The 14,916-nt window shown below is 36.0% G+C and overlaps 1 protein-coding gene across 1 annotated transcript in view; it reads right to left on the bottom strand.

Annotated features, from left to right (window-relative positions):
• Nucleotides 1-14,916, bottom strand: part of PPFIA2 (PTPRF interacting protein alpha 2) — a 296,559-nt gene that overhangs the window by 139,229 nt on the left and 142,414 nt on the right. The gene's annotated exons all lie outside the window — the stretch shown is intronic.

Below are 14,916 nucleotides of genomic sequence, written 5' to 3'. Positions count from 1 at the left end.
GGGGCAACAGAGATTCTGCTGAATGGAACAAAATTTTGCACAGTACTACAGTATATTTAAATTACACCATACGAACAGATGAATGTGATCATTCGAACAAGCTCATCTAAGAGAACAGTGATGTGGCTCAACTGAAATTCACATAAAGAAATTGAAGGTATTGTTACATCTCCTGGCTCGTGAAGTACTGAGAACAACCACACAGTAGATCACTTTGGTGTTCTCCACTGTGTTCACAGAAGTGGTCTCTGAAGCACTGTCAAGCAGTCCAATAACTATGGAGAAATAATCACAGCTCTGTGGCTGATCTTTACCTGAGGTCTTTACATAAAGCAAGAGTTTTACCTGTTTGTGAGGTTTGAAGAAAGTACGATCTTCTCCCCCATAATCAAGCATCTTATGGAAAAACATCAAAATAAATAAACCTATTAAATTACTAGGTATAATTTACCTATTAAATTGATATTTCTTCCTCATGCTTAGACTTCCTTCTTGCATCAAACAATCATGAGTATAAAAATAGTAGGAAAGAAGCTATGTGCATTTAAAAAATCTGGAAGTCCCTTCAGGTTCTGAAGAGTGTGTTTTAGCACTGAATGCTATTTTTCCTCCTTTTTATACTTTTTAATTTATTTCTGCAGAGCCCAATACATAACATTTTTCTTTAGACAGACCTTGACTAGTAGGCAATCTGATCAGGCGGTATTTCTTCAGATTTCAAAATTTAATTCAGGATAAATTAAGAGCAGATATTTTCAAAAGTTCTAGATATAAAAAAGTCTAAACTAAAAAGTCTAGACTAAACCTTTAAACAATTTCTTTCCACTGCTGAGAGCATATGTAACAATACATACAATGTTCATGCTAATTGTAGTTGAGCTTAATCATTTCTCGAAGTAAATATTGACCTAAGCTTTATTTCCGTGACTATTTACTAACTCAATAGAGTAAACCTGGCATTTAAAGCAGGCAAAAATACAGTATTTTTGGATTCAATTATTTTCAACATATGGAAAACACAACTTATTGCAAGATGTGTTTCACAACGAATTTACTATTATAATTTGAGGAAGTTAACCCTGACTGTATATGACAGCTTACTTTTGCAGTAAACAAAAATGCACACATTATCAATATATTTAACAACAGCCACAGGCTTGTGTCCATGTCCATCTATCTTCAAATCACACATTTGCAATGATCCTCACATTTTGATTTATAACAGTTTCTAAATACTTGAAATATTTTTAAACTTTCAGTCTTTTAAAGGAGAATTAAGCAGTCATATAGAAAAAAAATTCCATCTTTTGTTTTAAGCAAAACTCCCTGTATGATTCTTAACTTGTTTCTGTCAGATTTCCCTTCTCCAGATTTACAGCCTTAAATACTTGAAAACATTTTTATAATGCTGTTCTCTTTACTTAAAAGATATTTCATTTCATACAGATAATGACTTTTGAAAAGACAATTTCCATGCAAAGCAACTTCATGTTGATTCATGTATCATGTTCAGATGTATTTATAACACTGTTGCTCCAGAATTTTTTAAAGAAAACACAGTACATATTATATCAGCATGGCACTGTTTTAAATAAACAATACTTCAGCACAGGTAAACATACACATTATAAATTTTGCTCATTCAGTCTCGTGCATCTTTATTTAATCATGGTTCAATGGTTCATAAATTACATCTGAGTATATATATGCATATATATATATATATAACTGCTAAAAAACGTTGAAACCAAGGCATCCAAATTAATGTGCAAATAATTAATAAATTTTTGCACATTTTAATTTCTATATGTCTGGTATATGATTTTTTTCTGGTAATTTTGCACTTATGTTTAAAAAGGTAGATCTACTGTATACTTTTGACTGCTGCATCTGAGCTCTGTTAACTAATTTACTCCTGCTGTTCATCATTGCTAACAACAATATCCTCTGAGTAACTTTATCATAATTTTTCAAATTATCTTGTAAACTATTTTTCCCCTCTTTCTCCTTCTGAAACTGTGATGAAAGGCCTAGTGAGAAAAGGCATAAAATGAATTCTATTGAATTTAATTCTAGCAGCTGATGAGGTTAAAGTCCAGTATTTGACACTGGAGGACTACTGTGGGAAACTTAACATAGTTGGAAATGAGTGATCCCTGATACTTCAATGCTGTAAGGCTATTTCCTTATAGCCATAGTAATTTCCTACCCAAATGGACTTTCAATATCCAAAGTGTGAAGTGTAAGAAAAGTGAAAGAAAAATAGTTCATTAAAAGTATAAAATTTGTGCATTAATTCTAAAATTGGGAGGTTTTTGAACAATGTACGTTGAGGCACATGCATCACATATTGTCATGAAGATTCTACTGGCAATTATTTGAGGTGCAAAAATCTATGAAAGAGTTATGCATTGTAAGTAGTGCAGCTATTCCCATTCATGCACATTGATAAAATATTTATTCCATTCAGGAATGCATCTAATGGTATAGCATCAACTTAGTGTTTCGTACCTTAACTAGAACATATTAGAATTAATATTAATAAAACTTTCTATTACAGTTTGTGCTTTCTTCTTTAGAAAATGTTTAACAGGGGAGAAAATTAAAGTTTATCAGAGGAGAAAATAGAGTTAACAGGGAGACAAAATTCTGAAAATTAATTTCTAGAACATGCATATATTCTTGCTTGGGATGAGCACTTTGGCTATTTGCTGTAAACCACATGCAGGGGAAAAATCCTCAAGCTGTATCCTACTGATGGGCTCAGAAATGTTTCCAGTCTGCTTTTCATCTTTAGTTTCGAGTTCCACATAGAAGAGCCTTTTGTGAGGCTGTGACACATCTGAAAACATTTTTCACGAAGTGCCCTCCAGGTGCATACACAGCCATGCTACACTTCCTGGAATTCCCAAGACCACAAATAATGGCATCCCTATGCAGCAAACTGGCCTGCCTCTCACAACCAGATGGAAATAGTGACAAATGACATATGACACTATCATTACAAGTTTCTGTGGAAGCAATAAAATTAAATTAAGTTTTACCTAACTCTCTAAATTAGCCTAGGAGCAGTAGCTGAAAATTCATTAATTCCTACACTGGTATTCCTAACCTTGCAGCATGACACAACTGTATTTTAAACTAGTAAATTACACTGGGCTTACAAGTGATTTTGCTATCCAGGTCACATGAAAAAGAATATATTTTCCTAAGCACCAACATCATTATATTCCAAACCTTCTTAGCAAGTCCTCAGTCAAAACTCTGGTAAAGCAGGAAATCCTGCACTCAGTTATGATACGAGCAGTACAGCTCCAGTTTCAAGGCCACATCCAAAATAAGGACAGGGAATGCACAAGAAAGTCCAATTTTATAATCACTGGTATCAAAAACTGCTGAAAAATTCAAAGATGCTCACTGAATGAACTAAATTTTTTGCCATACTGAATAAACCAGGGCAGCATCTTTCTTAGTTCTATAGTTCTACATCTATAATGTAGATTTCTGGCTAGTGGAACCTACATACTAGAAACTAATTATAATCCTGCTCTCAGAAATATAAAAAATCTCCCTTGGAGCAATATTTGTACATATGTATGCACACATACTATGCATAAATAAATATGATATGTTTGATGATGACAGTCTCCAGGAAAAAAAGTAAAAAGAAGTAACAAACCCCACCTATAAGCCATCTATATCAACAAAGCCCTCTGGTATTTATGTTGACCTGTACACATTTTGTCCATGGGAGCACTCCCATTGAACTACCTAGGGAACTCCCCTAGAGATAGGGAACTTCCTATCGCTGCACAGTGAAATTTATATGTAAAAAATAGCAAGATGTATTCCTTCAAACCCAATGTGCAGATGGAGAGACATTGCAGTCTGTATAGTATTCTTGCCACAGTGTTACATGACAGAACAAGGTAAGCTAATACCTCATTAAGTGAGCATTTTAAAGAGAGAATTAGATTGAAATATATTTATTTACATGTATCAGACTGACTGAATTTTCTAATTATTCTTTTATAAATCCCTTTAAAAATATTTCAGTAAAATCACCACAGTTAAAATACAATCTTACATTTACACTATAAAATATTTACACTCTTCTCGTAGGAGATGCTTATTACAATGAATAAAGATTCAGAACAGTGATCACATAAACAGAGTTTGAGTTCATATATCCATTAAAACATCTCAAGATCATGCCTTTGTGCTGTACCAAGGCACAGAAACAATTCAAGCATGTATTCCATCATTAAAATTTTACTTAATAAAAGGACTCTAAAAAGGAACTCTCTGAACAGTTTTTTCTCAAAAAAAGAAAAATACTGCTTTGCCTTTCCTTCCTAATTGTCAGAATTTCCTCCAGTCTTTTCAGACTAGAAGTTTGCTGGTGTTTTTTTAATTACAAGTGCAGAAAACAAAGGACATGCTCATTTCACAGAAGCATAGAATCACCGTATCACCGAAGTTAAAAGACAGATCATCTAGTTTTAAGATGATCTAGTCTTGACATCTACAACTCATCAGCACCATAATCACCCCTAAGTAATATCCCACATTCCACATCCAGACATCTCTTCTTGAGTGCTTCCACAGATAGTGACTCCACCACCTTCCTGGGCAACTTATTCCAATTCCTAACATCTTTTCAGTGAAAACAAATTCTTATAATACCTAATCTGAACCTCCTCAGGAATGGCAACTTCAGGCCATTTCCTCTCATCCTTTCATTTGAGACATGACAGAAGAGTTGGATCCTCACCTGGCTATAACCTCCCTTCAGATAGTTGCAGAGAGGTAAGTTACCCCCTGAGGCTCCTTTTATCTAAGCTAAAAAACTACAGCTCCCTACTTGTGCTTCAGATTCTTTGCCAGCTTTGTTTGCCTTCTTTGAAAACGCTCCAGCACCTCAATGTCCTTTTTGAAATTCCATATTGTGTAAAAATATGAAACTATATAACCATTACACAAATATGGAATACAATACACTTTTTTTTTTTTTTTTTTGCTTACCCTGGAAAGTATTATAGTGATTGTTTTTAAACTAGGTCTGTGGAAATCATGCTGCTCTTTTGTTCTGTCTAATGAAGCATGAACTGTCTGATATTTATGTTCCAGGTTCAATTCCAAGTAATTTTATTGATGACTGGTATGGAAAAGAGGAAGGAAGAAAAGGAAGGGAGGGAGGGAGGGAGGGAGGGAGGGAGGGAGGAAGGAAGGAAGGAAGGAAGGAAGGAAGGAAGGAAGGAAGGAAGGAAGGAAGGAAGGAAGGAAGGAAGGAAGGAAGGAAGGAAGGAAGGAAGGAAGGAAGGAAGGAAGGAAGGAAGGAAGGAAGGAAGGAAGGAAGGAAGGAAGGAAGGGATTGAGTGAAATGTAAAAATAAAAGAAAAAATAAGCTAACAACCAAAGACACCTACAGTGTTTTCCTGCACTCCCTGAAATCCTGCTCCTACAATCAACCAGCTGTCAGACCTGTCCCCAGCCTACAGTACTAATCTCTCTTCTCCAGGCTGTGAAGAACAAACAGCAGCTCACACACATACATATGCACATATACATGCATACATACAGATGTACATATACATGTACATACTGCCCTGCAAAAAGACAAGTACAGTTTAGGAAGGTGTGTTAAGACTGATGCTTAACTGTGCACATGGTCCTTGGAGAACAGACCTGCTGAGACATCCAGGTTAGATGGAACTCAAGCACACCTGAGGAGCCTGTACATGTGTCAGAAATCTCACAGATCTTATGAAGGAGAGAAATCTCAAAAACAGCACAAGGATCACAGGGACGATCAAAAGTTTTTTTAAGGACAAAACTAAGTAAAAAATTCTGGAAACCCATTCAAAACACAGTGAATCATACTTGCTCAAATTTGAAAACTTCGTGTCTTGTTGTCTCATTCTTACTATATGACTACAGCAGACAGAAAAGCCAAAACCATGCCTAAATAATTCTCTGCAACTTTGATTGCCTCATAAAGTCCAGGTGAAGCCTATTCTAAATCTGTTCCTATTTCACTCCCCAGATTTCTACATAAGGAAAAAAAAGAAGACAGTGAATCACTGATTTTGCAGTAATGCATATTTCCCTCATTTTCCTGAAGGGATGTGCCAGCACATCCAGTTTCCTTTAGAGGGACAGTTTGCCCTCTGATCACCTGGAAGCAGAGTGAGGAGAAGGAAATGTGCCCTCGGGTGAGTGAAGAATGCACCCCCTGAGAGCCATTCTGCTCTGCCTGGGCTCTGGAGGACTCTGGAACATGAATATTCTGTATAACTGGGAGCAAACAAAAAGGAGCAACAAGTACCTCATTTATAACTATAACCTCATTGTACAAGCCCAGCAAATATGGCTAACACTGTTAACACACAGTATTTTCATAGTCTGTCCCCTCAGAGAAAAATGTATACAGATTAAATAGATATCTGCAGTCTGCAAAGGACTTTGGTTGAACTGTTCTTAGTTTGATTTTTTCTTTTAAGTGTTTATCCTTCTAGACAAGAATTGCTGAAAAGATTCAGCTTGCTCTTGAAGATACAAGTGGGACAGGCATAGATAATGGTAATTCCTTAGGGATTTAATGCTACTCTGTTGGATCAGCTTCCAAGCAATTCATCTCACTGTATAGCAGTTGGCAGGTCCTGAACAGGAATTATTATTTAAAATAATCTATATTATAACTTGCCACTAGCTTTGTTAGACACTGTGCAAGTATAGCTCTGAAAATATTTTTTAATGAACAAGCTGGGATACATGTGCAATGTTCCCAAGCACTCCACTGCTTTTGCTTCATTTGCTTTTTCATTGAAGAGAAGCCTAACTCACAGATTTCAGGTACAGTATTTTTCTTTGCATTTAAATAGCGCCTTCCCAGTTTTTTGAGATACCAAAAGACACCCAAATAGAAAACAAACATACAGCAGTACAATGATACATTCACGATTTACACACAGTTTCAGGAACTGAGAGTGATCATGATGCTGCCAAGAAACACAAAATTAACAAGATTTTGGTCTTTTTCTCAGATGTTCATAATGCTTTGGGCAACAGCCAGATGTCAGAAATCAGTTCAACTTCACATTAATGTCATTTGAAAAATGAGCAGTGGCAGATGCAGGCAGTGAAACCACACCTTGGAAAGACAGACCAAAGTTGGAGGATATCAGTGGAGAGGAGTGGATGCACTTGTATACAAACTAAATAAGAAGCTGTAAGTGAGGAAGAGCCTGAACCAGAAGTCTATTTTTTACTGTCTCATGAAAGAATCTGAAAATTAGTTTATCTATGGGATTGAAAACTACTATTTGCATTAGACCTTAGATACAGTTTAACCTTTTTGCATTGCAACGTCTGGATCCTTTAAATAATTTAATCTTGGTGCAATAACTAAATAAGAAAATAAGTTTTTGACCTGTTGCCTCTGAGAAGGGACCCTGAGCCAAGGATCCCCTGTGATTTGTGGACCCTTACAGTCCAAGAGGGCAAAGTCGGGGGGTTGTGGGTTCCTGCCTTGGTTCTGAGTTTATATCCGCAGGCACTGAACCTGGACGCCAAGCTACCTGCTCTGAATGTATTCCTCAACACTTTCTTAGGATGAAATGCACATAAAACTGGTTATTCCTCTCTAGTAAATAGTTCAAATGTAGATTTCTACATTTGACAACTTGCCTAAGTTTGAGAGGTAGTCTCAGTTTTTCCACAAAAGTTTCATGAGAAACAGTATTACGAAGAGTACATTCAAAAATGAAATGAAATTGTAATTTTAAAGGGAAGAACTGAAACAATTTGGATTTAAATTAAACATAAAACTTTGCAAATGAAGAAAGAAGATAGGACTATTTGTCTTTATGTATGAAAACAGCATGTTTATGCACAAAAATTTAAAAACTGTTTTAAACTGTCACTTTAGACATTGGTTTAAAACACAGCACCACACTGACTGAAAGCCTGAATTTAAAATGCTCCAAGAAGAAAATAATCTTTGGGAACTGTTTTTTTATTTGTTTATTTTCTCCATATGCAACATTCCCTTCAGCCACTTGAAGCAAACATCAGATCACATTTCCTCACAGAGTATGTATGAAGAGTTACTTCTTTTTAATGAAAATAAACAGAAATTGATGTTGAAAATCTGTTGAAGATAATGACAAAGGTGCTTGAAGTTGTGTGTACCAGACAACTTGAGGAAAATGAGTACAGCTGGGTACACCCATGACCCCCTTTTTTTTGCTACTAGTTTTTTTATGCTGCTACTAGTCCCTGATGCTGCAGCAGGGACCAAGGAGTGGTCCAGGAAAGAAAGCTTTTCCTGACACCTACAATCTTGTTTCTCTGCATAAAGATATTTTAGCTAGCCAAGAACACGTTTTTCAAGTGTAACAATAATTGTGCCCATAGAAAACTGATGAAACAGCACAGCATAAAACACTAAATTCAAAAGCCCAGACTTCACTGACTACAATGAAAAGAATGTAATAAGAAGAGTAAAATACTACTCTGGCAACATTTATTTAAACAGCCAACGAATTAACATTAAAGCATCACTGGATAAATACTGGCTACAATTTTCTGTCTCACCTCTACAGCAACACGAAAGACTCCAGATCCAGACAAAACCAATCTTTTTGAGTACATCAAACTGCAAATATAGGTAAATGTATATATAAAAAACACAGAATCTAGTCTGAAAAACAGAAGTATTTTGTAAAAATCATGTAAAAATCCAGATTTAAACCATGAGGATCTGACAACACCACTAAGAAAATTTCATAATTTTAATAAAAAATAGAATTGTTTGACATTATCTGGAACCTTAAAACATACATATTTCCAATGTTTATTTTTTAAAAATCAAAATTTTACATCTTATCATCACTGAAGTCAGCAAGTGACAATCATATGACAAACCTGTCATATGATTACATCTATACATTATGTGTCCTTCAAATATGAATTTTATAATCTATAAAGTGTTCACAAAACATAGTGAGAAAGGGAGAAGAAAGATGAGCTAGTACAGCCCAGAAGAAACCCCATAATACTCACAGCCAGCCATCATGATGTAGTGAAGATCTTAACTTTGTTAGTAGGGCAAATTTCCTAACAGTAGAGAAAGGGTAGATCAAAGAACCCTGATTAATTAAAAGACCAGACCTCCACAGAAGAAATTGAGAGAGCACAGATTAGTAAGTACCTGCTATGATAGTGAACTTGTACCAAGAAAGATGAAATTGAATGATTTGCACACCTTATCTAATTTAAATGTAATTCAGAACACGTGAAGTGAACAGCTCAAGATTCCTGACCCTTGAGCAAGAAAAATAAGTTGCTTCAAAGGTGACTCAATATCTGAGTGGATTACCTAAAATTAGATGGTTTGAATGTAGCATTGCCCTCTCTCTTAGCCAAAAAAACCACACCTGCCTTGCTTCCTAAGGAATGACAAGTATAGACAAGGCGTTTTGTTATTTAATTGCATTTTTTCTTGGCAAAACACAATACTTTGCTTCAAAAAGTTGTTTCTTCACCACTGTAGCATCATCACTGCTCACTGGCAAACACAGGAAGGAAAACTTTAGCAGGTGCTAAACACAGTGGACTTTCTGGTGGCTGCTGGAGATCACAGAACCATGCAATGGCTTGGGTTGGAAGGGACTTAAAAGATCATCTAGTTTCAACACCCCTCACTGGGCGAGGACACCTTCCACTGGACCATGTTGCTCAGAACTCCATCCAGTCTGGCCTTCAACACTTCCAGGAAGGAGGCATCTACAAATTCTCTGTGCAATCTGTTCCAGTGCCTCGCCACCCTCACAGTAAAGAATTTCTTCCTAATATCCAATCTAAACCTACACTCTTTCAGTTTGAAGTCATTACCCCTTGTCTTTTCCTATATATCCTCTTGTAAACAGTCTCTTTCCATCCTTCCTGTAGGCCCCTTCAGGTACTGGAAAGCTGCAATTAGGTAACCCCAAAGCCTTCTCTTCTCCAGCCTGAAGAGTCCCAATTCTTTTGCCTTTCAGCATAGGATAGGTTCTGCACCCCTCTAATTATCTTGGTGGCCTTCTCTGAACTCACTCCAACCGGTCAAAGCCCTTCCTGTGCTGTAGACCAACCACATCTCTGACAAAGGGAGGCTTAGCTGAGTTTCCATTTCAAAATAAAAATGAGCTGCTAACTATTCATAAAGGAGACATTCAGATACCAAGAAAATGTCCAGACCTTCTCCAAAGCACCAGTGACAGCAATATTTTCCTTAGAGTGTGTAAGGAATATCTTATATGTTTTAATGATATCAAATGTATTCCAGCTTGGAAGCACTCAATCACTCCCCAACCCCCCGAGTCCCTCTCAATAATAAATCCTTCCACCAAGATTTTCTGTATTTCAGATGCAAATGAAATTAAAAAGCTAATTTTAATGTAATTTTCAATACAAAAATTCCACAGAAAGCATGAAAGAAAATATGTCTTGCAGGTATTAAGAAACTGTGAAAAGCAGTTACAACTGCAAATATGCAGATGACAATAAATTCACCAAAAGAGACACTACAGATTTAAAGCCAGTGACTAGCCTCTGGAAAACAGAAAGTAGTTCAAATTCATACAACCTGATATGATTCAATATTTTTTTTATTTCACTGTGATCTAAACTAGGTTGCATCAGCTTGCACATACCAGCAGTTAACAGCATGCCTAAACAGTCACCCTGGTTAAGCAAACTCATGGGAATGTCTCAAAGGACTATCTTATAAGCAGTGAAAACAGCTCTTGCACTTGGTAGGGGGAAGGAGGAAAGGAAACAGAGAACTCTCTTCCAGTTTCTGTTTGCAATGGATGCACAGCTGCCAAGCCCACATCTTGGGGAAATCCATAACATGATGCCCCCAAAAGTAGAAATTCATAAGAGCCAAAGGGATAGTCACATTCCTAAATTTGAATATGCAAATGCAAGTGTTTCTCTGGCAAGTTGCCTCCAGTTGTGAGAAAATATATCCAAGGGTGACAGTTCTCTATAGGCCTGAAGACCAGACTTTTGAAATTAATCTTACTGGTATCAACAGGAAGGGTGCAGTGCAGTGCAGTGAAGTGTCTCTTGTAACTAAAACCTATCTTGAGTTAGCAGTTATTTCACTGATTCTAAGGTGTATTTCTCTAATCATTATCATTTTTATGGATATGGAAGAGATGTTCTGTTAGGATGCACTGTGAATTTTGCCTTGCCTTGCCTTGCCTTGCCTTGCCTTGCCTTGCCTTCCCTTGCCTTGCCTTGCCTTGCCTTCCCTCCTTCCTTCCTTCTTCAAAGTATGATTAATTCTTGACTTTTTTTCCATTTATTTGTTGCTTTCATTTTAGTTCATGAGTGTTCATGACATTAATTAAAATGGAACACTACAAATTTCTGAGTTGAAATATTACTTATAATTGTAGTATTCATAGGAAATAAGCTCAGGAAGAGTTGTTTACCAAAATGATGACATTTAGTCAATACTTTATATTTTAACTTAATGTTGCAATTGAATAAGTCGTGTTTTGAATACACTGTATCGTTTTGCAACAACAGTGACAAGCAAAGCTATGAAGAATGTCACCATATGTGTATTAATTAATACACTCTCCAGACAATGGCTTGACTTATGTACTTGTGTGCATCAAAGGAACACTGGCAGAAGACATGGTTAATAATATATGAGTCAGAAGGGTAGTGGCTTTAATCATTAACACAAAATTAGTTGTGGAACACACATACATCATTATATCAATACATGCATTCCTTTGATAGTCTTAGCTATGACTGTCATGTAACCATACTTGACAGAATTGTCTTTTTTAGCTCAGAATGCCATTCTTTTTGTCAAAAGTTCTCCCTCTTTTGATGCAATTTTAACAGCTTTCTTGTTTTACTCATTCATCTGTCTCAAATAAAATGATGGGTTTAATGATAAGCATCTATAAGAAAAAAGAAAACCAATATATTTTGCAACCCTATGTGCTACTGAGCAGTTCAAGAGTTTATAGTGAGAGAAAGGCCACAGTGCTTTTAAAATAATATGGGAATTTTAAGGAATCATAGTTATGATTTCATGTCAGTTTGTTTTGCAAACATACTCTGTTTCAGCCATCATCTCAGTAAAACTGAAAAAAACCATTTTACATGAAAATTTGTTCAAATGAGTTTATGTGGTAGTTTGTTCAGTTCCATAGAATCATAAAACTATGCCCATAGTTTGGGATTGCTGTTCAAAATTTTGATACACTTGAAATACTGCTAGAAACTACTGAATTGTTATTAAAAAAATAAATTATGTGCATGACATTCCAGCACAAGTTTAGTTATCACCCAAGCATTAAATCTGTCTCTTGTGACACTGAAAGATCATGTCTCTTTTACTTCTGTCTTAAGTACTAAAAACATTTCCACTACAAGACTACAAGTCAAGATTTAAAGCATAAAGCCATGTCCTACAAACCCACAGTTGTGATCCCACAAGCCAAATAACCCTCTAGGCTGTGACAAGCTCAGAGTGGAATGGTTTTTCTCTTGTATCATGCTGCCAAACAAACAGATCAAGTCAGTGTCGCTATAACAGTGACTCCAAGGTGATCCAATATTGCAATGACAGGCTGGTAAGAGACTCAGAAAAAAATGAAACCTTCTGCTTTTCACTTTCCTGAAGGATTAAAATTAATCCTTTTCTCTTTTCCAGTTTGTGTAAGACTCCTCTTCATATTTGAACTTCCCAACAGAATTTTGCCAAAACGGTAAAATACAGAAAGAGTACAACCAGTGCCTTTACCTAAAATCTCACTCAAATAAAAGCCTGGTTGGGTCTGTTACTCCAGTGATTTTATGGTTGTAAGTTTCAAAGACTGAATGTCAATTAATAGATGTGGGCTCCTCTGTAGCCATCTATTTTTAATTCCATCAGAGAGGCTTAGTGTTAAACATGTGATGAGAAGAAATGTTAGTCAGAGGAAAGCAGATGGGATAGCTAATTTTTCTTTCACAGTGTTTACACAATGATGATTTTTTTTTTAAATCTCACAGCAGAAAAACAAGAATACTCCACTCACATATAGCAGTATTCATCAGCAGGCTTTAGGCAGGAAAATGCTAAGTTCTGATCTGGTTTTATCATTAGGTAGCCTGACAATAGAATGTACCAGTAAAGGTATGAATTTACAGTCAGTGCCAGTAGTCCCCAATCTTCAAGTGCTGCTCAGCTATCCAGGCTGAACACACCTCAGTGTGTTCATCAGGAGCCTCCTGCTCCCTCAGTGCATGTGTGAGCTGGACACAGAACAGAAAGTACATTTTATAACTTAACCCTTATATATATAAAAGCAGGCAAAGAGTAAGGGTTAAAAAGAAGCCCAGCCCAGACTGTACCAACCAGACACAGAAACTGAAAAAAATACCCCAGCCATGAGAATGGCTGTGTTGTGCCATAGAAAACCCCTGATTTATCCTGAATTACCTTGTTCCAGAAGGGAAAGCAGCAGAGCTGTACCAGTGGTGTATGATCCCTATGAAGAAGGAGCACTCACTAACCCAGGAACAACCACAGAGAAACCTGATTTTGGATACAAAGCAGGAATTTCTACATTGCTCTGTGCCATGCTATGTTGAAGTGTTAGCTTCCCGAGGACTGCAGTCAGCTGTATAAATTCATGGGGCTCCAATAGAGAAGATGAAATGACTCATAACTCATAATAGTTGTTTCTAAGATCTCAGATGAGTCAATTGACTTGTATTACAACCTTCAAAATTAAAAAAAAAAAAAAAAAAAAAAAAAAATCAGAAACTTGCTTTAAAAAAATGTAGAGATTCTTAAGTAAAGCTTGTTAATAATATATTTCAATGTACTTCAATAGTAATATCAATAATTTGCAATAAAAATTTTGCAAATTAATGTTCTGTTTGCATATAATGATGCAGATAAGAAGTAACCCCTACTGTTGCCAGAAGAGTAAAAGAATCTACTGCTGTGAGGCAGTTCTGTTGAATTTTAAGTCATATGGAACACAAACACTAAACCCTTGCATGCTGTGTAGAATAAAACCATGACACTCACATAAGAAAGCCTCTCTGAAAGTGCTAAATTCAAAAGGCAGGTAAGACAATCAAATAAACTCCTTCAAAATATGTGATCTGAGTACTTGATCTTCAGTAAAGAAAACACAGACTGCAACTTCTCAAAACCATGTTGCTTATGGCTAAAGAAGAATTCCCTTCAGATTTGTCTGCTGTGTCAACAGAAGTGCAAAATAACGGAAAAACATGAAAGAAGCTCACTCATTTTTCACTTTCAAGATCAGCAGAAGCAAGCTTATCTGTTCTGGAAAAATGAAACAAGATAAGCAGCTTCAGGAATATTATGAATAAATTTATAAATTACCAGAACTCCTGCCTCACATATTTACTTATTTGCAATCATGTAGGAGACAAACAAACTTCAACTTTTACTTCTTGATGAGTAATATTTCAGGTCACTTAAGAATGAATTTTGAAACCTGATTTCCAGCTTAAGGGCAACATAAACCACAAGAGATGTCCTTAAAATCTTTCAATGGTTGGGCACCATTTTAAGTTAATTCCAGATTTAAAAAAAAATAAAATTAACCTTTCTCCAAAATTTCCAAAATAGAGCTTTGTGAACTACCAAAGTATCTTGGTGATTAAAAGAATCACTTCTGCTCAACACATTATTGCCATTAAATGGATGTAGATTAGATATATTTAGTGCTGCTGCTTTCGGGAAAATCTGTTAACAGATACCTTCCAAGTAGTTGATTTCATAGTCTTTTAATGCTCGAGATTATTTAACAGATAAATATCTTGTTGTCAGCACAATCAGTGCTACTGCCAACTCACCTCATTATTTTTAAGAGAGAA

This window comes from Zosterops lateralis (genome assembly GCF_965231275.1).
Source record: "Zosterops lateralis genome assembly, chromosome: 4".
NCBI classification, from domain to species: Eukaryota; Metazoa; Chordata; class Aves; order Passeriformes; family Zosteropidae; genus Zosterops; species Zosterops lateralis.
This window is presented reverse-complemented; position numbering and strand designations above follow the sequence as displayed.